This window comes from Lethenteron reissneri, chromosome 47, assembly GCF_015708825.2.
Source record: "Lethenteron reissneri isolate LAM-NWPU_2019-01 chromosome 47, ASM1570882v1, whole genome shotgun sequence".
Classification (NCBI taxonomy): Eukaryota; Metazoa; Chordata; class Hyperoartia; order Petromyzontiformes; family Petromyzontidae; genus Lethenteron; species Lethenteron reissneri.
In genome coordinates, this window is record NC_083825.1 from 8218794 (window position 1) to 8245967 (window position 27174).

At 46.0% G+C, this 27174-nt stretch overlaps 1 protein-coding gene across 4 annotated transcripts in view; it reads right to left on the reverse strand.

Moving 5' to 3' along the window:
- LOC133354450 (sorbin and SH3 domain-containing protein 1-like) overlaps positions 1–27174 on the reverse strand; it is a 199536-nt gene that overhangs the window by 147612 nt on the left and 24750 nt on the right. For 2 of the 4 annotated variants that reach the window (XM_061571294.1, XM_061571281.1), the window contains exon 1: positions 10480–10691. The exons of the other annotated variants lie outside the window; for them this stretch is intronic. The gene's annotated coding sequence lies outside the window, so the exon portion shown is untranslated. Of the gene's footprint in view, positions 1–10479; positions 10692–27174 lie in introns of those variants that run through there. 4 annotated transcript variants of the gene reach the window in all.

Here is a 27174-nt window from a genome sequence, read left to right on the forward strand (position 1 = left end):
AACGGCACGACCTGGCGACACGCCGGAGAGCTCGACCGTGAAAATATCGACGCAGCAGGGGCTGTCGGTTGGTTTTAAAAATAAAGGGCGAAAACATTCGTCAACGCGCATGTTTCTCCATCACTACGGCGCAGGAACAATCGACTGCGCGGTTAAAGCTCAACTGTGCTCAACTGTGCGGAGCCGAGGTAGGCGAACAAAAAATGCCACGACGTTTCAACTTGTTTAATGGAGTAATCTTTTCTCACGTCTTTCTGTTACATTTTTCGTGACCTTCCCCTGTTGCGGGAGGGCATGCTCGTAGCAGCTTAGGAGCTCTGGACAACAACAAGAAATGAAAATATCACAGAGACAACAATGACACGCAAGCTTTAGACCCATTTTTTTTCGCACTGGGGAATATATCAGACCGAAAATACATTTCCATAGAACGTACCCGGGACGGTGAATACGAACGCTTAGGCTGAATGAACAAAGATCAGTTTGAAGGTGGCCAGGTATTGCTGCTCCCCGTGCTGATGTGGCAAAGTGTTAAATTAAGGGTATGATGCAAGCGTATTGCGATGCTTGTTAAAGGATGATGTCAGGCCACAACACATGCCCGTCCTTTTTAAAGCCGCCGTGTGATTTGAGACACGCGGGAGGCAGAGTTCACCGAGGGGGGATGAGTTGCCGTAAAGTTGCACGTGACATCCCGAAACCGTAGACGGCACGGCTCGGGTTGTACCTCATTTACACGATACTCAAGTCTCAACCCGCTAAAAAAAAACCCGGGGAAAATCACTTTATTCATTTCGTCTCCTTCCCCAATTTTGACCCAGATTACACCTTGCGGCGTTGTGGCGTCACGAGACGGAGGAACCCTTTCGGATTTCTCGCGGAGCCAGCGCGTACCAGTCGCGTCGGAGAACAGGCCCGCGGAAGTGGATATCACCGAGCGATCTCTGGAGTTCCCTTCAAGTGCCCTCTGATCCGCAAACAGCAGAGGGCAGCAGCTTGCGAATTGCACTCGCACGGGAGAGCTCGATTCATCGCATGACAGTCGACCTCATGCTTTCATTCTCAGGAGCTGGAGTTGAGCTAAATGAAGCGCAAATCCGAATTGAATTTTCAGTATTTTTTTTTGACCTAGCCTGCGAACATAAATTCCACGACACTTGACGACCCAGTTTAATCACAGGCAGCTGTCTGGGTTCGAAAACCCAGGACCTCAGCGGTTGCCAGCTCAGCGCTCGGACCTCTTGAGCCACCCCGGCCACCTCCGCTGTGGCCTGGTCGTAAACCACTCACGCGTCTCTCCTCGCTCTTAAGTGACCGTCCTCCTATCTTGTGAGCAGGTGCTTCACAGGGCGAGGCCATATCGGTATTTTCCTGACTGATCTTTGACAGCTGAGAGCTATGCTCAGGATGCTGTCACAATTGACTTTTGCACAACTGGGTTACAGGTTCACATCCCAATGAAGGTTGATGAACACTGCATTAGTCTCTTAATGCTGCGACTGCTGCTGCTAAGAGTGAACGGCACGCCTGTGATCCAACACACATTGGAGGTGATGGCTTGGCGGATCGCACCCTCCACGGGCTCCGAAGTGGCCAGGATACGGCAGTACAGCATGTTGATTGAATCCATCTGTGCAGAGGTTTCTTGAGTGTATCCCCCTGGTATGCATGGCAGATTTTCTTTGGATACTTCAGTTACCGTCCGCGTACAAACTACCCACGAACGGATTGCGATTCATGCAAATCCAGTCGTAAGACTTCGGCGACGCTTTCCTGCACAGAGCAAAGGGCACTATTGTCTTTAAAATACTGCAGAAATTGTGTTTTTTATTCATCAAAACTGACACGTTCAATGGCCACAAGTGACACTGCATCTCACATGCTCACTGGAAACGGGCTGACGGCTCACATTTAATGTTTGTGTCGTTTGGTGGGTGCACCCCAATGATGGCTTGCCATGTTATGGCACTGAAGAAAACCCGAGAAAATGTACGTTGTTGTTACTATAGAAATACATATTTTTCATCGCGGGTGCTCGTGCTGACGTACAATGGGGCATACCACAAGCTGTTCTAACTCATTCGGGATGTGCTGTGATGACTGACCGCAGACATATATAGAGCGAGACCACAGCCACAGAGAGTACACAACTTAATCCTCTTCGCAATTCCCGATCTCATCGTTGTATGCTGAGGATTAAAATTCGCTAAGGTATACACAAGCCTCTCTCACACCACGCGCACGCACTAATGTGACAATGAAATACAGCAGAAGCTTGATGTAAGCACACCTCTTGTCAGCAAGGCCACGCACGTGTATTTGTATTTGAAGAAGTGTGCTTTTATCAGAAGTTGACCTTCGCCTTCCGCCCGCCAGCGTGGCGGAAAATTGCTTTGCTTATATCAGAACCATGTGCTCATATCCAGAACACAGTTGTGTTGCTTATATCAGAGCCATGTGCCGATATCCAGAACACAGTTGTGTTGCTTATATCAGAACAATGTGCTGATATTCAGAACACAGTTGTGTTGCTTATATCAGAACCATGTGCTGATATTCAAAACACAGTTGTGTTGCTTGTATCAGAACCATGTGCTGATATCCAGAACACAGTTGTGTTGCTTGTATCCAGCTTCCACTGTATACACTGCGCAGAAGATGCACGCTAATTGGGGCCAAAGTGGAGTGAAGCTATGTTTTTAAATAGCCAAGCCCGCTGGCAACAATCATCATCAGCCATCATCAATCCACTGCTGGCCGAAGGTCTCCTGAACAGACACCTCTCACGATCCTCTGACTCAGCAATCCACCTAACATGTGCACACAGGAGTCAATTTTTGATGCGTTTACACACTGCCTGGCTTAACTGATTTCGCTTGAAACTCCACTACCTCACCATAAATGCCGACCACGTGACAACGCAACCTTTCTTCTTGGTTCTTTCGGTAGAGTCACGTAGAAGGGAAATAATAAAAGAATAAATATAAAACATAATAAAATAATCATGTATTATTTTGTATTACTTTATTTCCCTTCTACGTATTATTTTATTATTTCCCTTCTGTATTATTTCCCTTCTACGCGACTTTACCGAAAGAACCAAGAAGATGAATCCCTGCAGTCACGAAAGCTTTAAATCGAAACGCAACCCTTCCTATGCACCGACAATTGCAAAAGCAAACGTCGGAATATTTAGCGAAATTGTCATCGTTGCTTTGACAACAAATTGCTTTGGCGTATTTGAACGCTTTTTTTGTGAACGCTTTTTTTTTGGGAATCGCTGTGTGTAAAGGGACATCCACCACGGTGCCTTCGCGTTTGGCATGAAGCATCGATTGCGGTCACACTGGGATTATTCGGTCAATGCACACGGCAGATGTTAAATCGTCTCTTACTTGTCTGGTGGCCTACATTTTCGTCTGGATAGTGAAAATGGATTGAATGGAAGAAAAAAAAAGATGACACAAACTGGGTGCTCACGCAAAATCACTAGAAAATGTGATCATTTGTTGACGAAGATCAGGACTCGATCCTTGTATACAAGGACACGAGGATTAAGCAAAGACTGCAATTCAAAATTTTGAGCCAGCATTTTCTTATCGGATTGTTGACTTCATTAGTATATATAGTTAATTAAATAAAATCACATTTAGTTAAACCATTATAATGCACACGTGTTTCTCCATAGTTGGTAAACTAGCTCAATCATGTTCTGAAATATTCCCATCATCACTCACAACTGCATTTTAAATTGCACAAATGCCACCAAGCTTAGCATACAACTGCATTTTCTGCAAGATTTCCGATGGCATATGACCAGTGCTTTGCAGTAGCCTTGAATCGTAATCGTTGACACGCTGTGCAATCTTTAAAAAAAAAACAGTGGCAAATCAATAACAAACGTACCAAATCAGATGGTCCTGAGAATTCGGGCGATGTTTATACTTGCCTTCGGCGATACGTGTGAATAATGTGATGTGAATTGCATGCACGCGCAGCACACGCAAAGATCACCCACAGAGCCCTCAACACTCGCCTGAACTCAAGCACGCACAAAGATGCCCCACGTAGTCTTTGGTAGACCGTAGGGGCAAGTGCTGTAAGCAATCACCTCGTGAGACTGGCGCCGCACCAGAGGCTCGTGTGAGGCTGAGGAGAGGCTCCGAATCGGTTCAACAAATTCGCCACGGATTTTAGCCGTCGCGTGCCAGGCATCGAACGTGGGTGGGTAGCATGGTTGATGGCGCAGTGTGCACTAACCACTTCGCCGGAGCTCCCCAACACAGCACATGCTAAAACAAAGATCTCCCAAATATCCTTGACAGACTGTGGAGGCAAATGCTGTTCGCGAGCACCTGTGAAGGCCACCACCACGCCCAGCCTGCCTTTGTCTCCACAGTGATGATGTTTACACATTGCACAAGATACTTATATATGGTCGATTCGACCTAGGAACCAGTTCAGATGTTCGCCATCGATTTTAGCCATCGGCAGGGATCAAACTCAGGTCGCAGAGTTTATGGCGCAGCGCACTAACCACTATGCCAGTGCTTCCCTGCACGGCGCATACTTTTACACACTCACACGCGCACGCATGCCCGAGTGCAGGCTTGCATGTCAATGACGGTGTTGACTCACGTATCGTGTATCTTTGATCGTGAAGAAGCACTGACATGGTGTGAGCATGCATAACTTAAATGGCCAAAATATCGGCACCCCTCCCCGAGTCCATTCCACGCGCCGCCGTCGGCTTTTGCAGGCCCAGCTTTATGCCAGGGGTTAAGCCTCATGCCTTGACCTGCTTCGCAAATGGCCACAGCCTCTCAAATGTAACCCCGATTTGAACCTCACAAAATACTGCCGCTACTTATACTTGAGATGGCAACTTGCTGGGGGGGGGACTCTACTCCAACCCCACGATTCCATCCTATCCCGGACTATTCCCGTAGGAATTGTGATCTTGTGCGACAATCTCCATTCACTTGAATGGAGACTCGGACCGAGGATTTCACTCCTGCAGAGTCTCCCGCGGTTGTGCCCTGCGCGTCTTGTTGGCAAGATGTCCAATGTTTAGTTGCACGTGCTCTGGTCACAATCAGAGATGTGGATAACCTCAGGATACCTTTCTAGATTTGAAGCTTTCGTGACTGCAAGGATTCATATTCTTAGGTTTTTTCGGTAAAGTCACGTAGGTAAAAACATTAAAATTACCTGCTATAATCACCCAGGAATGTCCTTAACGCTCGTGACGTCACTGCACGGCGACCAGCCCCCCTCATTAATAATGAGCAGGTGACGTCCTCCAAATGGACACCCCCCCCCCATTATTATTACCTACTATGAGCCAAGAATGTCTGTGTGCAACGCTCGTGACGTCACTCCACGTCGACCAGCCCCTCTCATTATAATCATGAACAGGTTACGTCCTCCACATGGACCCCCGCCCCTCATTAATAATCATGAGCAGGTGACGTCACTCCACATGGGGGGCGAGGCGCCTCCTCCCCCCTCAGCGTCAACTTACAACCCTCACTACAAAGGCAGAACCCTCACGTCACGCGGTCTCCGTAACGCTGTTGAGACATCGAAGTAAAAAGGACGTTATGACGAACAAGGGATTATAACCTTAAAATGAAATAGGTCTGTGTCACCGCGGCCTTACAAATGCAATGAATATCCCGTCGCGATCTGCTTTCATCTTGCAAGTTTCATATTTACTGCAATACACGCGTTCTTTGACGGGCAAAAGGCTAGTTTTTAAATATACAATGTCGTTATGGATTATTTTAAATAATGGTATTGGGATTTGCGAATCGTATATAGTTATGAAATTGATATTTTCCTATACGGATGCACATTAAGTATGCATATGTTTATTATATTCATGTATCCGCTAATATAATATACTACTAACTATTTTTATTTTACCAGGTAAGGCCCACTGAGCTATATAGCTCTTTTCAGAAGTGGCCTGGCTACAAATGATATCTCAGTGAAGTGGCTTATCACGTGGAAATTTATAGCAGCCAAATACTCTAAATGCACGTTGATTCTAAATGTGGAAAGAAGAACCGGAGGACCCGGAGAAAAATCCACGCAACCACGGGGAGAACAAGCAAACTCCAAATATACAGCAGGCGTCATATTTGGGATGAAACCCACGGCCTCCTGTGCACCAGGCGAAGCAGTTAACCTCTCGCCACCGCGGTGACCCACAACATTATCAGCCACCATCTACCCACTGCCATCTCTCACGGTCCTACGACACAACAATCCAGCGAGCTTCTGTGCATGAGCTCATTTCATCGCCCCATCTCTGCGGTGGATGCGCTCTCAAGCGTGGTGTTTCCTCCCCCAATTGCAACTCCATCGTTTCCCATCAACCGGCGGATTAACATGTTGGCAAACTGACCAACAAAAAGAAACACCTTGATGATTCATCCCCTTGTTGGCAAGAGACGCGTTGGCACATTGTGGCCAACAGTTGGACCAAAACGGAAGATGTGTAAGGGAAGATGTGTTCACGAGCGAAATGGGCTCACGTAGTGTGCTCCGTGTATAGCATTGCTTAAAGAGACCCTTTCCCAACGTATGTGCAGCCTGCTCGTAAAGGCAATATGATGTCAGCGCAGCGGACCTTGACGAGACCGCAACAGCAATGGTTACAAATTAACGTACCGGGACTGTACAGTGAAATCACCTTGTGTCGTGCCCATTTGCGTTGTCCTTCCGAAGACTGCAATGTAAGCATTGTAAAAAAAAACCCGTTGCATTTACATACCCATTCGTGTCAAATATACGAGCATAATAAAATTAATGGATATATATTTGCCTTTGGCAATCCACTGCTGGTATGTTGGATTCCGCATACGCGTCGTGTTCGTTGTGGGGGTTGATTGACCATGCTTCACCATGCATAGAACCATTTCTGGATATCACTCGCCACTGATGTTAGCTGTGGCAGGAAATGGAATTCAGGCCGCTGGGTCCACTGTGCACAAAGCTAACCACTCCAATCCAAGTTCAAAATAGCGAAACATAAAGCGAAATAAAAAGAATAGCGGAACGAAAGATTCCCCAGGTCTTCCCAACAACATTAATTTGTGCGATTGGGTCCTCAATTGACTTCAACCCGTAATTGCCAACCGATTGAAGACATTTGGTTGAGTGGCAATGTGTCTCTGCTGCTGGTCAAACCGTGTAAAATCATCGCACGCCACGCACTAACACAGACGGGCACCCAAGTGAAATTTAATTATCGGAATATTGAGAGGTGATGCACAAACATCTCTTAAAAACAACACAATCATGTTCATATGATTCCCACTAGACTCGCGGAAACGATACATTTTCACAAATGTACCATATACCATCATCTACATGGTGCGCGTATCACACGGTATGGCGTCTTGAAATGTGGCTGTAACTTAGATGCTGCATAAATCCAAATAAAATATAATTCGTGGTGCAAAGTCCGATTAGCATGTTCGGCTACGTACGGTGCGAAAAAAGTTCAACATACATTAACCTCAGATATCATATCTCCATCGGGTCTATATCACGTGTGCTTATTGGCTGACTATATGTGTAGATATTTTTTTACGTTTAACACCGCTTTCATCCGACCAAGACTTCTTTGGATAAGGTAAACAGCGGCGTGAGTGGGTTTTTTTGCACCCTTCTCCTAAAAAAGGCATCAGAAAGACGGTGATCTGGGGGCCAGCGTCCCCACGACGTTCTACAGAAAAGGCTTAATGGGCATATATGGCCGTACAGCCTACGAGTTCCTTCCCCTGGGTAGCTCAGTAAATGCGCGTTGTTACGTTTGTTGACATTTTTCTCGCCGCAGGAATTTATGAACGTTTACAAATATTTAGCCGTACTTCCCCCCCCCCCCCCCCCCCGGCTACAATATCTCTCCTTTTATTATTATTTACCAAACATCGTTTTCAGAAAGAAACAAAAATGGGATCCGTGTATGATGTACCGGGTGGGCGAGGTTGGTTTGTTTTTCGTAATGCTTACGAATTACGAGCCCGAAATTTGTTGGTGTTGGTCAGATTCCAGACGTAGCGTCGCAATGCCGGCTCAATGGTGGACTCTCTCGCCTCACGAAGTTACGTAAAAGTAAATGTTTTTGCTGCTCAAGGGCAAAGGTGCGGCCCTGCAATTGCTTTGCTCTCACCGTTGCGCTCGGGAGGGCCTCCACGAGAGGGAGATCTAGAGCGCCACTAAGAGGATATCCGGCTTACCCTTCCACTCTGGCCAGACACCTTGGAAGACGTGAGGGTAGCCGCGCTTTACTCCACCACACCACGCGGCCGACCGATCAGACTGTTAATTTTGCTGTAAACGTACAGCAGCAGCTCATTGACAATAATAATTAACCCGTAAAAACAAAGTTTTTCACTATAAATCCTTTATATGTGTGGCGGCTAGAGTCCTCTCGTCCTCTGGCTTGAGATGGCTGCCACCTATGGGTCAGATGATTGCCTGCCACCATTAAGCAATTGGTAATTAAATATAATTTATTTTTTCCTAAAAAGTGTAAAATTTTGGAGAAAAAAATTTCACGAAAATAAATTGTCACGCACAACGAGTCTGTGTGCAAAATGTCAGCTCGATTGGATCACGGGAAGTGGGTTAAAACACGACCGAAAGATTTGCACAGTCGTAAGCGCGCAAGCAAGCAAGTGAACTTAATATAAAGGATTTAAAAACCGCCAGGTGTTGTTCATGGAACATGCCAACAAACGGTGACTCCACTGCGCTGCGCACAAGTTGTTTATAAGATATCCCAAAATTTAGTTTTACTGTATTGAATTGCTTTTATCTCCGTAACAATTTAACCGTGAATCAATGTGCCAACACAAACAAAAGTTGCAGTTACAAGAGCGTAAAAGGGCGCATTCAACCGACAGACAGAAAAAGCAGGCAAAACACTCCGCGGCATCGGCGGTCAGGTCCGGTTTTTCAAAAAATGACCTCATGTTTATCCTGCCACCACCCTCACGAATGCACACAAGTTGTCTTTTAGGCGCCCTTACCTCCCCATATTTTGCAACAAATCCCCAACGGTCTGGCCAAGCGTAACGCTCACAGCAACCCATTAACGTGCTATCGTGGTGTAAGACCAAACGTCCTAAACCTACAGTTATCTAACCGTATTTGGTCGCAACAAGCTGAGACGGCAAACACTTGACAAGACTCATTCCGTAGGCAAGGCACAAGGTCAACCGATGAATGATCGAAAGGTAAGGTTCTGGCCCAGTGGCTCACCTGAAATTACTATTTCATCATGGTTCCCATGCGAGTGTGGGGTGTTTTGTATTGTATCCTTTTGCTCGTGTGTTTATCCAGAGGTCTTTGTTAACGCATTCAGCCGCTGATAGGTCGGCTGGTACATGTGCTGTTAAATAAGAAGGTGCCATTGTTGAGTTTGCTTCTCTCTGGGCTCGTTTCTTTGTTTCGCCTAAAGGAGTTTTGATCTGTGCAACACAAATACTGCTTGTCCAACGGTAGTGTATATTCGGCACACGCCTATTTGTAAATATTTGCACGGTGTAATGCCAAACGGTCAACCACTTTCCACTGCTGTGGACAAAAAAGATGCACTCTTTTACACGTATCTGTACCTACACAGTTTATCACAATAGTCACTGGGTCAGTAGATGTTTGATGAACCTGAATATGGCATAACGAACATAAAAAAACATCGCTTGTCACAGTTCCACACAGTGTTTTGAAAACATTTCAAAGAGGACAAATAATGTACAGTCATTCTACACCATATTGGTCAAGACGGGGGGGTTGGGGGGTTATTTGACCATACTTCACCATACTGGTCAGTGCGGTTTAGTGAAGGCAGGTGGCCAGGACCGGTTCAGATATCCCTCGCCTCCGATCCTAGCTGTGGCCATGAATCGAACTTAGGTCACCGAGTCCATACAGCACTGCGCTACCCACTGTGCCAACGCTCCCACGTGACATTTTAAATAAGTAACAATATATTTATCTGCTTTATGCATCCCCAAGAATTGAAAATCCTCGTCTGCTGTGAACTGAAACAAAATAAAAACAACCCAACCACACAGCATGACATATTAACGTTCACACCAGCCATGCTGCTGCTTACTACTCGATAATAATCAAACCTGGTCAGATCAACGTCAAACACGGCACTTCGCATCAATTGCTAAATAAGTTGCTTTGTTCGCAGTAAAAAAGAAAAAAACACACCCGATACGCCGCCAGGCAACTGCTCCCCGACTTGAGTTCTGTCAATTTACAATCTTGGGAGCCACTCGAGGAGAGTATGGATATCGCGTATCCCACATTACGGGGGAGGTCACATCTCACTGCACACAGTTAGCGCGCCTATGAATAAGCCTTGGTGGTAAATCAAGCAACGCTGAATCACGCAGCACAACACGTGCGGCGGCTGTAGCGGCAAGAGATCACATTTTTTTCTGGTCCTACCGTGTTCTCGCTGTGTCCTTTGACTTCACTCCCAAGGGAGATTTAAACAAAAGTTCGCCTCCTCGCCAGACGCAAGCGGCCAGTCGACGATGGCTGCAACAGTGAAGGCACCGCAGCCGGTGGAGAACGCAGAGAGAGAGAGAGGGAAAGGCGGAGCGAGAACGAGCGGCCCGACTCTGTACGGAGTGGACCCTCGCGAGGTGCCCCGTTAAATCTGGTTACGTCTCTGAAAGGGCCACCTCTCCCGGCAGTGCCACTTATCAGGAGGGGGCGGCGGCGGGCGGGCGAGCGAGCGGGCGGGTGGGGGGTCCTCCTGCCAAAAAGGGGACTTGCTACGGACAACGGCTCGCTCGAATGACCGATGATAATGAGGACTCGTTGAACCCCACTCCCTCTTGCGCACCAGCACGCGAACGCGCGCGCGCAGGCGTGGGATGCCTTTAGATGCGTTGAATGCATCTTGCTTTGCATTTTTATAAACGACACGGGGGGATGGTTGCCTGGGCAATTTCGAAGAGAATTAAACTAATTATGTGAGGTTGGTACAAAGCGCAATTAAAGCAGTGCTTACACAATGCCACTGTTTTGAAAGTGGAGCTTCTAATTGCTGATTATTTCAAAACTGATGAAGTGGAATGTCCCACTGGAGTGAAATGTTGTTCATGCAATTCAAGACATCATATTTTAATTACGTATTTTTATTTATGGAGTAGGTGATATATACATAGAGATTAATGGCGATTGGCACAAGAGTTAAGGTTGTTTGTGCTGTTTGGTATGCCAGTCGTGTAACTCACTGTTATGATGGGTTTTCAATGTAAGAGACCCCTGCCTTGGAAATGTGTAATTTCCGTAAGTGTTGCCGCATTGCCAACTTTGCAGGGAGATGTCTCACATCATCGTTATCACCTGGCAGTTTAGAAAACCAAGAAATCAATCGATATTTAACATACAAAATGACTGAAGTGCGTTATGAATACTAACAAATCTATTCACATCATTCAGCCATCAGCAATCCACTGCTCCATGAAGGCCTCTCCAAACTATCGCAATCCCTCACACTCCGTCAAGCTGTCACAATTCTCTTACGATCCTGCGATCATCCAGCACCTGAACCGAACTGACTTATACTTCCAAATTGGAATGTAAATGATACACCATGACATGTAAGCTAGCAATGTAAAAAAGTCCATGAAAAGGTAAGCTGCTTACTTTCTGTACTGAATTCTACAGGCAACTCATTGCCCTGCAAGCGAACATATCGCACGAACCATTAACTCGATCTCAAAAGGGCAAGATTATATGTGTCTGCCACCACAACACAAACAAAATGAAATCATAACGATCACAAATATAATCATTATAAGACAACCTTCGACGTGCACATATCCGCAAATGGACTTGAAAGTTCGAGGGCGATTTGGAGGCAACGGAGCCCTGCTGAAGAAGGCTCGCTGGAACGCAATGTGTCCTCTCTCGGTGTTTTTCGAAGGTGGAAGAGGACTTGATGCTGCTACGTGTGTGAAGGGGAGATAAAATCCCAGATGGCAGTCGAGAACCAAATGTATTTAACGTGGAGATAAAAATAAACCTCATTCATCCGGAATTTTTTTCACGTCAAAATGAGCAGGTACAATGTCGGCCCTTCAACTAATTTTGTTTCATAAAATAAAAAAAATCCTCGTTAAAGTAGGTCATGATTGTTATCTAATTTTAAAATTACTTTCAATTGCCCAATTATGGAGAGAAGTGGGGTGCATTCCTTGTTTGTTTGATAAGATAAGAAGGCCGTTTGACAGTCTAGGATGTGTCCCCCTTCACCAAAACCATTCTAAGGCACTCATTTGCATGTCCAGTATGGTTTAACCCTGCAATATACATTGTTATGTTCAGCCTGAGTCATCAGGATTTACATGACATTTCTTTGCGGTGATTCTGAGAATTGAGCCCTCTAGCAATAACCTAAATTTGTCTTTTAAGAATTATTTTCTTCTTCTTTAAATAATGCTGCTGTATTCACCATCAGGTAGAAAGTCAAACTAAAAGGCTGAGAGTCCATGAGCCATTGCGGCCTAAAAATGTCTTATCGCTATTCCCCAGGGTAGCAAACGGTCAGAATGATTTTCTTTAAGCATTTTATCTCTTAGATCATAAACATCTGTGATAGCAAGGTCACTGTGGTAGCTTCTTTAGAGAAAAAACATGCTTTTAAAGAAGCGCACGATGGTATGTTCGATAAAGAATATCGTGAGTTAAAATAAATGTGATATGAAACATCTACGGAATATGAAAAGAAATGCAATATACGTTTAACAAAAATTGCCTCTATAAAACGGACAGCATATACTTTAAGCTTTCGCTGGATACTGCCAATGGTGGATACTAGAAGCATTTGCCGTCCGAAATATGTATGCGCATATGCTGAACTTCTTTCGCAACGTACGTAGCCAACCGTGCAAATCGGAGGTGCGGGGAAAGGACAACAAACTTAACACAAAACGCAGTTCTAAAGAAACGAGTTTTCAATCCAGATTTACAAAGTGCATAGCTCCAGTGGCTTCCTAACGTCGGATGGAAGAGCGTTCCAGACGGCCGCAGAAGTGCATCTGAAAAGCTCGGCAATGCGGTGACCATCACTGTTCGATGGCGAGCCATCGAGTGGTACAAACAAACACCCCCATGGGCTCATGGGCTATGAGGCAGGCATCGCAGTCCACGTATTGAGCAGCATTAAACCCACAGCACTTAATTGCTCATCCCCCCCCTCCAACTCTGCTCCAAAAGGTGCAATTTTGAGCACTCGAGTTTGCCAAACACAAAGGACCGCCTGTGCTCAAAATTGCATTAAAGTCATTTCAGAGGAATTCATCCATTGTTCCCCGGTGGCTGAAGATAAGAAAACAAACAAAGATCCCACATATAGCCTCAACAGACTGTTGGGGCAAGTGCTGTTAGCGAGCACCCATGAAGGCCGTTATGGAACATGAGGGGGTGGGTGGCCAGCGTCACGCCTGGCCGCCTTTGTCTCCGCAGTGCTGGCCTTTATACACCTCGTAAGTTACTCTTATATAAGGCTAAGCCGACCTACAGGAGGTCCAGGATTGGATCAGATAATCGTCACTACTGTTGCCCGTGAATGGTCATCGAACTCGGGTCTCGGGCTTCGTAGAGTAGCGTGCTAAACCGTCGCACTTCCGCTCACTACTGAAGATAAATCTACTGCTGTGATTTGTCGTCGCCACCTCTCACCGACCTGTGATGCAACAATCCACCTTGCACCTGTACATGACCAGATTGTGAACAAAGTTGTACACAATTTCTATAATAATAATAGTCATGTCAGTCCATTGCTGGATGAAGGTCTTGCGACACTGTGTCGGCCATGGGGATTGTTTGACCTTCCCTGACCCCGCTGGTCAGTGCGGGTTGGTGAATGGGGATAACGGGAGTGGTCATCACTCACCACTCTGACTGCCAGGTTCATCTTGGAGTGAGTGTGCTATAGCCACTGTGCCACCACTCAATCCTATGCTGTGGATGCGATTCATAAAAGCAATATATAAATACACATTGAAAAACATAAATGAATTGATATGAATCAATACATTGGTATCTCTACTAAACGAGACCCAATGTATACAGCTATACATAAATAACAACGAAGGGCATTCACACGCCAAATGTGTGCATTATAACAATAGCATATAAATGGTTTAGTGAACAGCTTTACTGAATTAATAATTAACTCACAGATAATCATTCACGTCGCTTTCAATTCAATGTGGACAGTACTACAGTAGAAATAACAAAATGGATAAGCGGACGATGTCTCAAGATTGGCCCACATACACACAAAAAAATTATATTTCACACAAACCCATCAGCAACCTCATGGCCTTTTGTTGGGGCATGAATAATTTCAGTAGAATTGATTCAGCAGAGGCAAACCCTGGACTGGGTTTCGACATAATTAATAATTAGACAGATTAAGCCAGGGGAGGGGGGGTTACCAGGGGGTAGGCATTGTACAATGTGTGCGTGCGTTGCACCTGGGTCTATTGGTAAATACCTCTGCGGATTACTCAGGTGTGAGAAGTGGCATTGTGAAAATAATAATAATAAAGTCAGCTGAGCGCTGGGATCTACGTGACCTCTGCCCTTTGAGCTCTGCTCCGGAGCACGTGAAGGGATGTTTTTGTTTGAAAATAAACGAAATAACCTCATAATGAATGACGGTGGGGGCAAAAAGCCCCCCCCCCCATCATGCTTTTCCCGCTGCAAAAAAAACACCCAAGAATAGACTTTTAAGCGGCAGATTACGGCAAATAAAAAAAGCCCCGAGACAATGACGAGGCAATGTTTATTAGGGAGCGGAAATCCAGAGCCCTTTAATCAACCTCACGTAAAAGTAAAATGTGTAGGTAAGCTGTCGTGGTGTAATGGACAGTGCCCTGGACTTACAATCCGGAGATCAGCCCCCCCCACCACACCTCTTGACTACCTATCACGTTTTTTGTTGTTGTTGTAACCGGCCCCAACTGGACATCTGTGAAAAATAGATTTATAGCTCATCGGATTCCTCCAGTATAAATATATATTCTTATTCTGAGTGTAAATGGGTATATGACATATTCTTGGTTCTTTCGGTAAAGTCACGTAGAAGGGAAAACACGACAGTGAAGTCGTGTGTGGTTGGGCCAAGTAGGGGTACACCAACCATCTCCGAACACGTCCGGTCAATGTGGAAGAGTAGACCAAATACCCTCTGGAGTTCCCTCTTAGTGCAGGCCCTTCAGCCAGCAGTCGCGTGAGCAAGCAATTGCAGGGGCTGCATCTTTACCACCACCTTGCAGAGGAGCCCTTCAATCAACTTCGTGGGCACGTAGCATGTGGTGAGGTGTAAGAGTTGTTACTGATCATACCTGGCAACAAATCAAACAAAGCCACAGCATGCTAATTGAAGAGATTGCCGATATGATGTTTTCCTTGCGGTTTGAATAATACTTCAAGCGAGGAGATAAGTCGTGAGCACGTCAAGCGCAGCGGCACGTGACGCTACCTGTAGTGCCGTGTGTTTAATTGTCGCACTTACTTCACCTTCTTGGTTCTTTCGGTAAAGTCACGTAGAAGGGAAATAATAAAATAATAAAAATAAAACGTAATAAAATAATTCTCACAACGTTTCGGCCACAACGCAAGCAGCCGTCCTCAGGTGAAGACCAGGTCTGTCGGGGAAACAGCGTCTGAATGTCTCCCCGACAGACCTGTTCTTCACCTGAGGACGGCTGCTTGCATTGTGGCCGAAACGTCGTGACAATTATTTTATTATGTTTTATTTATTTTATTTTATTATTTCCCTTCTACGTGACTTTACCAAAAAAACCAAGAAGATGAATCCCTGCAGTCACGAAAGCTTTAAATCGAAATTTAACCACTTGCTTCACGTTGACAAATGTTTCCACTAATGCAAATCATGGTATGATAAACCTGGGACATACCATGGGAAGACGACTATCTCACAGGACCGGAAGATGGAAGGACCACGCATTGCCATGAGTGGTGCATTACTACTACTATGCAACTGACTAAAACCTGTCCCTGGGAAAACTGGGACAGGTGGCAACCCTCTGCAAATCTCACGCAAAAATGCGCCTCAGATCTCTCTTGCTTTAAAGACGTCGTCGTCATCATCATCAGGTGACAAAGGCCCATTGTCCCAAGCCAGAGTGGCCCCCACGTTTGGAGATGCTGTGCAGCGAACGCACAGCCACCTCCCACTTGTGTTCACGCGTGCGTGTACCTGTGCGCCAGTCCCTTTGTAAACAGGTGAATAAACTCCTCCTCGTGTTCCTCGTAAACAGATAGTGCCGGAGAGGGACACCGGGACACCGGAGACAGCACCTTCCAAGCGCGCGTGAAACGGCACTCGCCAATGACGGCCAGAGGTATCCGATCCGGCTCCGATGCCCTCCCCAATAATTACCTTGACCACTGTCGTTCGTCCAACAACGGCAGTGGTTGCCGCCTTGTTCTGGTTTTCCCAGTCACGTCCTCTTTGTTTTTAAATCTGTCTTTGGGAATTTCGTAAGAGCTCCCGGGACATGAAGAGTCTCGGTCCATAAGAGGGTTTTTTTTTCGGGTTAGATCGTGGAAATATAAATGTGTCATTAAACCTGCCACCACCCGACGCAGCCAATGAGTAAGGTTTGGCACGTAAACACAACATGCCAATTAGTTACTAGTTACGGATAATATTGGTCGCGTAAGCCTACGTGTTAAAGCAAAAAATCTTGGTTTTGGTCAGTTGCAAAAGTCATTGTAAAACGATGCTTGCAACATGCTGATACAACTTGGCTGCCCTGCACCCGTTTATACTGCTGGATGGACAGAGGCAGTGCGATTTAAGAAGCGTGCCCTCTCAAGACAAGACATTTCCCTACTTGTAGTCCTCACCTCATCTAGGATTGTGAGATATACTTCTTCACATAATATGTGCCCGGGCTTTCTTGTTTGTTTGTGTGCCACAGACTAGGCAATCCTGGTTCAAACTCTGCTCACTCACTTGGCCAATACCGTCGAAGGGGTGGGGTGGAGGGGCGGTCAATGGCTTATCACGCCAGCATTCCACTCCACGCAGACCCCCCCTGAGTGCCACCCTCATTTTGCCGGTGTTTACCCAGACAGGAGACATGTCGCCAATCGCAGAGAGATCGGGAGCTGGTTGGGAGGGTGTGCGTGAGTGCGCGAGTGCTTTACACTGCAAAACAACTGTGCGTTTCTCTCGGAATCAAAAAAACAAACCGCTTCAAGGGGGCCCGAGCAAGATCACAAAGTTGCACGTTACAAGGGGACGGACGGCAAAGTTAGAGGGGGGGGAGGCACAGCCCTGTGACCGTTTATTCCGCTGCTGGCGGAGTTTAACACGGAGGCTTTCGCGACCAAAAAATTGCCAGGAAAATTTGTTTGTTTTGAGTCAGATCGCGGAATTGTGTCGTTAAACCCGCCACCACTCCGACGCAGCCGCTGCTGGCGGATGGGGCCTCCACTGGAGCCAGCGGCTACAGACAAGCCCCCTTACTCCAATGGGGTCATTAGGTCAAACTCGTCGTCCACCTTCGGCCAGACTTCTCGGAATCGATGAGGTTTTTTTGGGGGGTTTATTTACGCGATCCCAAAAAAAACCCTCTTATGGATGATATTGGTCACGTGTTAAACTGTCTCGGAATCGGTTGGAGAACCCCACGGTTTTGACGCCACCACACCCCACTCTGTTGCTTCGACTGCCGCGCGCGCCCGGAGATTTAGTCGAAGCCGGCGACCAGCGGATCGCAAGCACGGAGCGTGCGAGTCGTCACGTGGCGGCGGTGGCAGCGTGAAAATAAAAAAGCAATATTTTTAAAAAACTTGTTTAAAAACACGCTTTTATGAAATGTACTAGTAATGGCAGAACTCCACAACTCCCGGAAGTGACCCCGAAGCTTGCCATAACGTAAGGGACCATGGCCAATTACAGCCAACGTCAGTTGACCGTGGACAATTAGACCCAAGCCGAAACGTAACTTTAAAAAATAATGTTTCATAATATTAAAATTTTATTGATAAAAATTATACCAAGTTTGCAGTCGATACCACATTGGGAAGTGGGTTAAAATTGAGTTACAAGATTTGAGGATACAACAACGACAACAACAACAGAGTAAGTTAAAATAAAGCATGGAATAAATAAATACATGGCGCTGTGAACAAAGCTGCGAGCTGCACTTAGGCTGAGCGTTGTGCTTGGCGGTCAATGTCTCAAAACGTAAACAAATTGTGTATTCCACTCGAGGCTTCGTGTCAACAGATATTTTATGGATACAAATTCGACCGCAGACGATCTATTTTTTATGTTATAAATATAAAAAGGGCGATGCACACTTGCAATGTAAACCAGGGTCAAGTATTATTACATTAATCGACTATTTATACTTGTGTGTAGAGTTGTCAAACTTTCCTGCAGGACGTCTACAACACCTATGTCGTGCTGAATGTCCCAGACGCGTAGCGACGCACCGATTCACCAACTAACATTGGCGCGTAAGCTCACAGTACAGACGTCGCGTGAAGGGACACGCCAGAGAGAACGTCCAATAAGTTCAAGTTCATTTATTTGGTATAGCCCTGTGAGCCATTCGGCTCTTGAATCGGGTGCAACCGCAACAAACAGAAAACAAAAACACGAACAAGAAAACATCTTAAAGTGACTATGTGCAAACAGAAAATCCAAGAAAAGACAGCAAAATATTGCAGAAAAAGCACCGTACACCAACACTGTGTGCAAAAATCCCAGTGGGATGCAAGTCAAACAACAACAACCACAAGACAACTTAGATTAAGGCCATCAGTCTAACTCTGTGCTACAACAAACAAACATGGCCAAACCAAAAAACTCTTCGAAAATCACCAAAATAAAGCCATGAAAGCAATGAAACAGCAATCATAGGAACTGTGACCGAATTTTCACAATAAACGACGTGAACAACATGTACTACCGAACTCTGCAGCCATAACTGGCTGCATGAGTCACTCCACAACAGCAGGAGCATCAGTCGGAGTATCAACATTTTTCAATGCACCTTTAAGATCAGCACACTAAATCAAAACACAGATCATACTTTGCAGCGATCATCCGGAGCGAAACATTGTATTTTAGGCCACTAAATTGCAGTGGCAGCTAGGGGTGTACAACTCCTCTAAGATCAGTCTAGAGGTCAAGGACATGAGCTATACACAAAATCACCTCAATGCACGGAAACTTGACGTGGATGCTTCATTTCCCAATAATTAACGAATGCTCACGATATTCTCTATCAAAATTGCTGTGGTGCCCCTCTTTAGCAGTATTTCTTTCCTCATAAGAAGCTCCCACAGTGACCTTGCTATCATAGATATCCATGATCTAGAGATGCCATACTTAGAAAAATCATCCTTAGCATTTGCCACCCTGGACAATATCGACAAGACATTTTTTGGGCCACAATGGCTCATGGACTCTCAGTTGTAAAGTTTGACTCTGCACCCCGATGACGACTACAGCGACATCATTTAAAGAAACATAATCGGTCCTAAAAGACAAATTTAGGTTATTGGTAGAAGCACAAGACCTTAAACGTCACCGCAAAATGACATGTACATCCTGATGACTGTTAACATTTGCGACCCTGGGAAGTACCGATATGATGAGACCACTAAAATATGGAAATGGCTTTGGGAGGCTTCCGTCCAGCCGTGGATAGACCATAGCTCACGATGTGGGTATGTTGAATGCAATGGGTTCATTACATGACACCTTTGGCCAATAGTTGCCGCTACGTTCACTAAGCTTGAATTAAAATTCTGAATCGTGATCACGAATCAGGGCAATTAATCGAATGGCCGGGGTCTGCGATTCGTTATATTATAACGCTGATACTACCCGCATGTACCCAAAATAAACAAATATATGGATATATTTTACTGCCCACACAAGACACATTTCATGCTGAAAGTAAACAATGATAAACAGACCTCAAATAATGAAACATGTCCAGCTTCCTTTGCACTAGCACATGCTGATGGTGCGGTGGAACATTGCTCCATGTTGTACAGAGTCGTGTACTCCCAACACCACTGTGGCTAGGAGATGTTAACTACCTCGCCTGGTCTGCAGGAGGTCGTGGGTTCGATCCTGGCCCTCCGGATCCTCCGGTTGTTCCCTCCACATTGAGAATCAACGTCACGCGTTCAGAATATTTGGCTGCTGTACATTTCCACGTGATCAGCCACTTTGTTGAGCTATCATTTTTAGCCAACTCGCTTCTGAAGAAGAGCTAGCATAGCTCAGTGGGCCTTACTTGGTGAAATAAGTAAAAATGTTGAGTTTAGTCGTCTGCATTGGGCCAATGTTGGTCTAACGCTCCGACCACATGCCCGGCATGAGCATGTTCACTGCTCTATTAAGCTACCCGCTCGCTCTCATAGCAATGACATTTGCAATCACGTGTAATGCTGTAAGTGTGGGTATTCCTATTTATTTACCTACTTCGATACTCACAAAGCCGCAGTCCTAAGACGCAAATAAGTGCATTACGTGTGACGTCACAAGTAATGCACAGAAAATGACGGATTCATGGCCCTTGGCAATGATTAGCCTCCTCGTCGCTATTGTGGAGGGATGTTGATGTCCACACATCCCATTTGTGGAACTTATCAACACCTGCCGTTGATCTCTAGGGACCGTATGCCTTTGGGGGCGTACTGGGAATGCATGCGAACCCACCCCAACGGTGAACGATTCCAGTGTACCTTGAGTGTAGACACTCACCGTGGGTTCACAGACGATCTCATAACGCGTGTCACTAACGTGATAGCCGCCTAAGCCTCACTTAAATACGTCACGGGGCTGTAAAGTTTAATGCGCCGTTACATTTGCCAGGCGGTTTTAGTCCCTTGAGTGCCAGTAATGAAAGCAGCAACTCGGCATCCAGCGACGTCCTCAAGTTCAAAGCCACGTCCGTGAACACCACAGGAAGAGTAAACCTAATTGCGTCTACCGGTTAACTAACTCCCTCTTGAGAAACACCACAGCCCGTAGTCTTAGTCACGGCTCTGCTAAGGTTTGGCTTTGGCACGGGTGAGCCGGCTAGAAGCCACCTCTGCGCAGAATTACCGTCCCGCCGAGCCCCAAACTCAAGCCTTGGCTGAGCCGCTCGTGCGTCTTTGGAAGCAGCAGATGCTCGGCTCGAACCCGAGTTGGAAGGCAAGCCAGAGTCGAGCCGTGGCTAAGCATTACGGTCCACGGTGGCGCCGTAAGAAAGCGGTGCCGTACGTGCAGAGTAGTCGGAAAAGAGGTGCCCCCATTTCCACTGACCACTGGCAAGCGTGCTAGCTCTGTTTGCGAACTGGGGCCTGTCAGCTGAGCATGGGTTCACGTGACAGATCTACAAGGCTCAGGAACAGGGCTCCGAGTGGGCTCGCTTGCATCCCTGAGTACAACTCACAGCTATTAATTGCTGTGACCCATTAGATGCTTGCAGGACAGGGTCAAAGTGGAAATGGGATGTGTGGACAATAACATCCCTCCTTTATGTTTTTAACTTCAAAGCCAAATTTCTTTGTAAATAAAAAACAGTTATGGCTGTAGTCTACAACAATTATTAGGCTCTTCCTCGAGATAGCCAAACCTTAACCCGTGCTGCACTAATTGTTGTTTATAACAATTGTTTTCAGGATCACTTCCTGAGCGAGCACCATGCCCCCCCCTCCCCCCAGCCAGGGAGGACTTGGAGTGCGGGACGGAGTGTAAAACAAGTCTGAGCCCACAGAGGCTCAAGGTTTATGAAGTGTGGTGGGCGCACAGAACAACTTTGGACTGCTGATCCTGGAAGTGCACACAGTTCCTGTGACTGCTGAGCTCAGCCAGTTGCCAGTAAGTTCTTTAAAGGCAGCAAGGATTATTTCACAGAGCTCCGAGCCGTGCCACACGTAAACAAACGAGACTGTTATCCCAATCAACCTGTCACCATCATGCCCGCGTGCTATTGTGCGCTGTTATCCATGCACTTTAAAGCTGGACGTCAAGGCTTTAACGCTCGCAGGAAATGTTACCCGTAAACACAGACTGTGGCCGCACTCTGGCACCGTCGCTTGCGTTGCTGAATCCTTCATAAACAGTGCAAAAAAACACGTTTTGCGTCCATTATCAAAAAATGTTGGCGAGCATGCAGCTCAGCGCAAGAGGAAGTGGCAGTACATTACGATGCTTGTTTGCTAACGTTTTGACAATGTTTATCCAAATCCTTACTTTAAGCTCGACTTAACCCTCGCAAGAATGATCATTTCAATAAGGTACATTGAGGCTCGAGATACGCTTTTCTCTATAAAGTAAAACATCCCCGATGATTTTAAAATAAACATTTAATTGTTTGTGTTTTTTTTTACCTGCTCAATTTATTCTGATCGTGCGTTAAATGGGCGCACCACAGTTAGTCGCCCGGCAGGCCGAGCGAGGTGGGGGGTAAAGTGTGGATATTCCCACCACATCCGACACATCTGTCCGGCGTGCAAGAGTAGTCCTAAACACTCTAGCGGGCCTCTATAGAGCGCCCTCCAGTGGAGGTCGTTCCGCCAACAGCGGCGAGATCAAGCAATTGCAGGGCTGCACTTCTACCTGCACGTTTAGTCCCTTCCACCTTGACTTCCCCTGCAGGCGGCTGTCACAAACATGCGCTGATCTCACGCACCGATCCACCAACTCTACCAACAAAAAACACCGGGTCAGAGAAGCACGCACCACCACAATCTGACCTAGTCTCAGAGGTCAAACTTGTCGCATCTCAACGAGTTACGAGGTCAATTTGGCTCGGCAGGTTCCAAAATCGGTGGCGTTTTGCACGTACCGTAGGTGGCTTAAGATCAGTTGCGTTCGCGGGTGCAGCTGGGATTACGAGTGAAAGATATCTCTATGCTCTGAGACATCCACTAACAATCAGAGCAGTGGACCATAGCACCAGTGTCGGATTTCACTTGCGTTATCAATCAGCACGGGGTTAGGGCAGGACAATACCGACCCCCGTGTGTAAAGCTCTCCACCCTTGGGGCAGCGTTGCTCATGCACAGCTATGCGCTCGCTTGTGATAATGCCAGGCTTATTGGGACTATTCCGTTTCAATGTAAATATGCTTGAGTGCTCATCTAAAGGATAAGTCTCAGGTATCAGCGGTAATTTATAAACATTGGACTCTTAACGGACGTGTGCGTGTGGCGCAGTGGTTAGCGCGCCACGCTACGAACCTGGCGACCCGAGTTCAATTCCCGCTCATGTCCAACACCATTGATGATTATCTAAACCGGTCGTGGCCCTCCCCTAGGTCGACGCAGCCTCAAGCGAGTACCTGGTGCAGTGTGTAAACATCGCCACTGGGGAGAGAAATGCGGCCAGGCGTGGTGCCGGCCACCCACACCGTCGTGTTCCGTGACGGCCTTCATAGGTGGTCGCTCACAGCACTTGCCTAAGAAATTCTGTTGAATGTATATATACAAAAATCCCCTCTATAGCCATATAAACCATTGGGATAGGGTCTGTTAGTAAACACGTATCAAGGTGAACATGGTACATGCAGAAGTCGTGAGGATAGCACCACACTATGGAAACCTCATTTGCCAGTAAAAATATGATAATTGGTTTTTTACCCTTCTATCTGGCAACAAAACTGACACCTTTTTACAAGGAGTCATGTTTGCATAGACCGCAATACCTGCAGTCATAAATACAAAAAAAAAACATAACTCTGATGATGTGCACTGTCCTTGAAGTTGATTGGTCCACACCCGAGACAGCTTTTCCAAAAGGCGCATCTGGTCCAACCCATGTGAGACTAGGCTCTAAGGAAAGCTGTCTCGGGTGTGGACCAATCAACTTCAAGGACAGTGCACATTATCAGAGTTATGTTTTTTGTTTGTATTTATGACTGCAGGTATTGCGGTCTATGCAAACATGACTCCTTGTAAAAAGGTGCCAGTTTTGTTGCCAGATAGAAGGATAGCACCACAGTCGCCTCTGTCTCTCCAGTGCTGATGTTGACAGCCTGCACCAGGTACTTACTTAAGGCTGAGTCGACCTCTAGCATGCATACAAACACAAACGCTCACGCACAAAGACACCGATCCATAGCTTTATCTTGTAGACTCTCATGGCGAGTGTTGCTCATGAGTGCCGATTAAGGGCAGCATAGAACGCGAAGGGGATGATTATTATGCAACCAGTGATTTATACATCGCAACCCATCACACCCCACGAGTGTGAAATTAATGCCTAACAAGGATTTTTTTTCAATTCTTGCACCCGCTCCTAATGCCTCCCAAACATGAATATTGCACTCCACCATAAGTGTTAAATCCCTTGATTTGAAGCTTTCGTGAATGCATGATTCCATACTCTTTGGTTCTTTCGGTAAAGTCACATAGATAGAAAATTAATAGATCATTAATCGATCACGACGTTTCGATCGCAACACAAGCAACCGTCGTCATCTCAAGCCTATAGAACATCTTGTTACAGCAGCTCTTTCTCCAGCCTCAGCAGTTATTCTGCTGTGTTTGTCTCACCTGATGACGGTTGCTTGTGTTGCAATCGAAACGTCGTGATCTATAAATTTTCTATCTATGTGACTTTACCGAAAGAACCAAAGCGTATGTTCAATCCCTGGTAAGACACCGGGGTCTAACCTGCGGCACTCCGCCCAAACCTTCTATGTCTTTCCAGCGACGGTGTGGACACATTTGCACCGAATGTTCATTTCAAGCTGAGTCGACCTAGGTGAGGCACAGGCCAGGTTCGGACACGTGTCAAAGGTTGAGCAATGCCTGGCATTGAACTTGGCTCACTGTCGCGAAGTGTGCTGAGCCACGATGACAGTGACAGCCATAAACTGGCTGGCATGCACAGAGAGATATAACTTGAATGAAGAAAAATAACAAAGATATGAAATATAAAATAACGCACTCTGAACAAGAGAGAAAAACATATATTGTTATTTCTTTGTTTAAATAACGATGTGTAAGATAAATCGTGATCTTTATATCGGTATCAGCTTAACGAAAATACGTATACATTTAAATTGACCTTTTTATACATACACATTTTTTGCATCGAGATGACGCAGAGTAAAATCCTATATTTTTCAATGCTCGCTCACACGCACACACAACACCGACAATGTCTCAAAGGTTAAAACCAACAACACAAAAATACACGCGCGCGTAGCACGCACTCACGCAACGGGGGCCTACCTACAGGCCTCCCGTTTCATATTCCGTCACCCCCGAATCCTCGCACCCCACCCGAGGAATCCGATGAACTATTAAGCTCCCCTTTCTCACTCTCCCGCTGAGTGGCACGCGATTGAGTTCGCTGAAAGATCACACCTACCCCCTGCCTCCGAACGCTGTATCAATCATGCAAGCAAGTCAGGTGTCCGCTGGTCGAGTGCCAGTGGAACCGGGATTGGAATGGCACATGTGCCTCGTTTCCACAACCACCAGCAACTAAGTTGTGCCGGCTCAGTTCTGGGCCATGTGCTGGCCCAGGTCTGGCCCAGGAGCAGTACGAGAGCCCTGGGTCTCTGTCCCCATGAGCCATGAAGCTCTGTGGTCTTGGTCCATCCCACTCTGACCCCAATCCCTCTCCCCTTCCCTACGCTCATTTGTAAAAAAACATAGCCCTAAAAAGAAAATAAATAAATGTAGTTTTCCTAGTTAGGTAAGTACTAATGACGAATGTGTTCACAGGTTGTTATTTGTTGCTTTGTACAGAGCAAAATTGGTTTTCAAAAAGTATTTAGCAACGATTTACACTGCTATGGGCTCAAGTTAGACTATTTCAATCTCTAACCCAGCGGTCGGGAACCTATGGCTCGCGAGCCATATATGGCTCTTCCGGTGACGGCATATGGCTCCCAGACAATTTTGAGTTGAAAAAATAAAAAATCAGTTTGGAACTGATTTTAAAATACTTGTGATATTTGCTTAATAATACCGTGTAATTTTAAAGTAAACAGAAATTAGTTTTGAAGATAAATATCACGGGTCACGCCTGCATGAAGCTCAACCTCACCAACGTACGAACCAGACTACAAGGCCATCAGCAAAACCACGCAGCACCAGAAGTCGCATTAAAAGTAAGACATATTTAATTTATTATACGTTAAAAATACTATATGGCTCTCGATGAAATATATTTAGAAATATTTCGCTTTTATGGCTCTCCCAGTCAAAAAGGTTCCCGACCCCTGCTCTAACCTATTGTTTTTGCAATTGTTTTGCCTCGTGTTTGAAATGCTTACACAATATATCTACATGTTTTAAAGCAACATGTCACCAAGAACGACAGCATATATTTGATACAATCACCAGGCATTCCCCAGAATATTAATTACGGTAAACAACAATCAATAGCAGAGGAGACAATGTCATTGGAAATCGGATCCCGCGCAAATGTAGCCAACTCACAAACCCACAACAATTTTGACCAAACCAGTTTCAAATAACATTTAGGCGTATGAGCACCCTTATAAAACCAAAACCCGATTCTCAATATTGATACGGGCGGTATGCGGCTCTGGGGCTTTCTGTCTTATGTTTTGATTAATGCAATTTGACCACAATGTCAACTATTACTTGGCAGCCAGTGGCATTTGAAAGCTGCACAAGTTGGTATGTGAACTTGCTGCAATGCACACGTACAGAATCAGAATATTTATTTATACCCGAGGAATCCGATGAGCTATTAAGCTCTTTTTCACACATGTCCAGTAGGGGCACGGGGTAAGAACGTTACAAGCGTGGAGTGGCAAGAGAGTGATTATAGTGATACGAACCCCGGTCAGACCTGAGTTTGATTCCCAGCCACGGTCACATCAGTGGCGAGTGATATCTTAACCGTCCCTTGGTGCCGTGCTTAAACATTCGCACTGGGAAGACATACGTGGCTTTGCATGGCGCTGGCCACAATGCTCCAGCCTTACTAGTTGCTCACTAACAGCACTCGCCCTCCCTAATAGTTTGTCAAGGGGGATCTCTGTCTTCATTTGTTGAGTGCGGTTTATCGACGCAAGGCCTGGGCGTCTGGCCGCGTGGATTCACACAGCTGTCAGTACAAGCATCATCTCCACAGGAAGG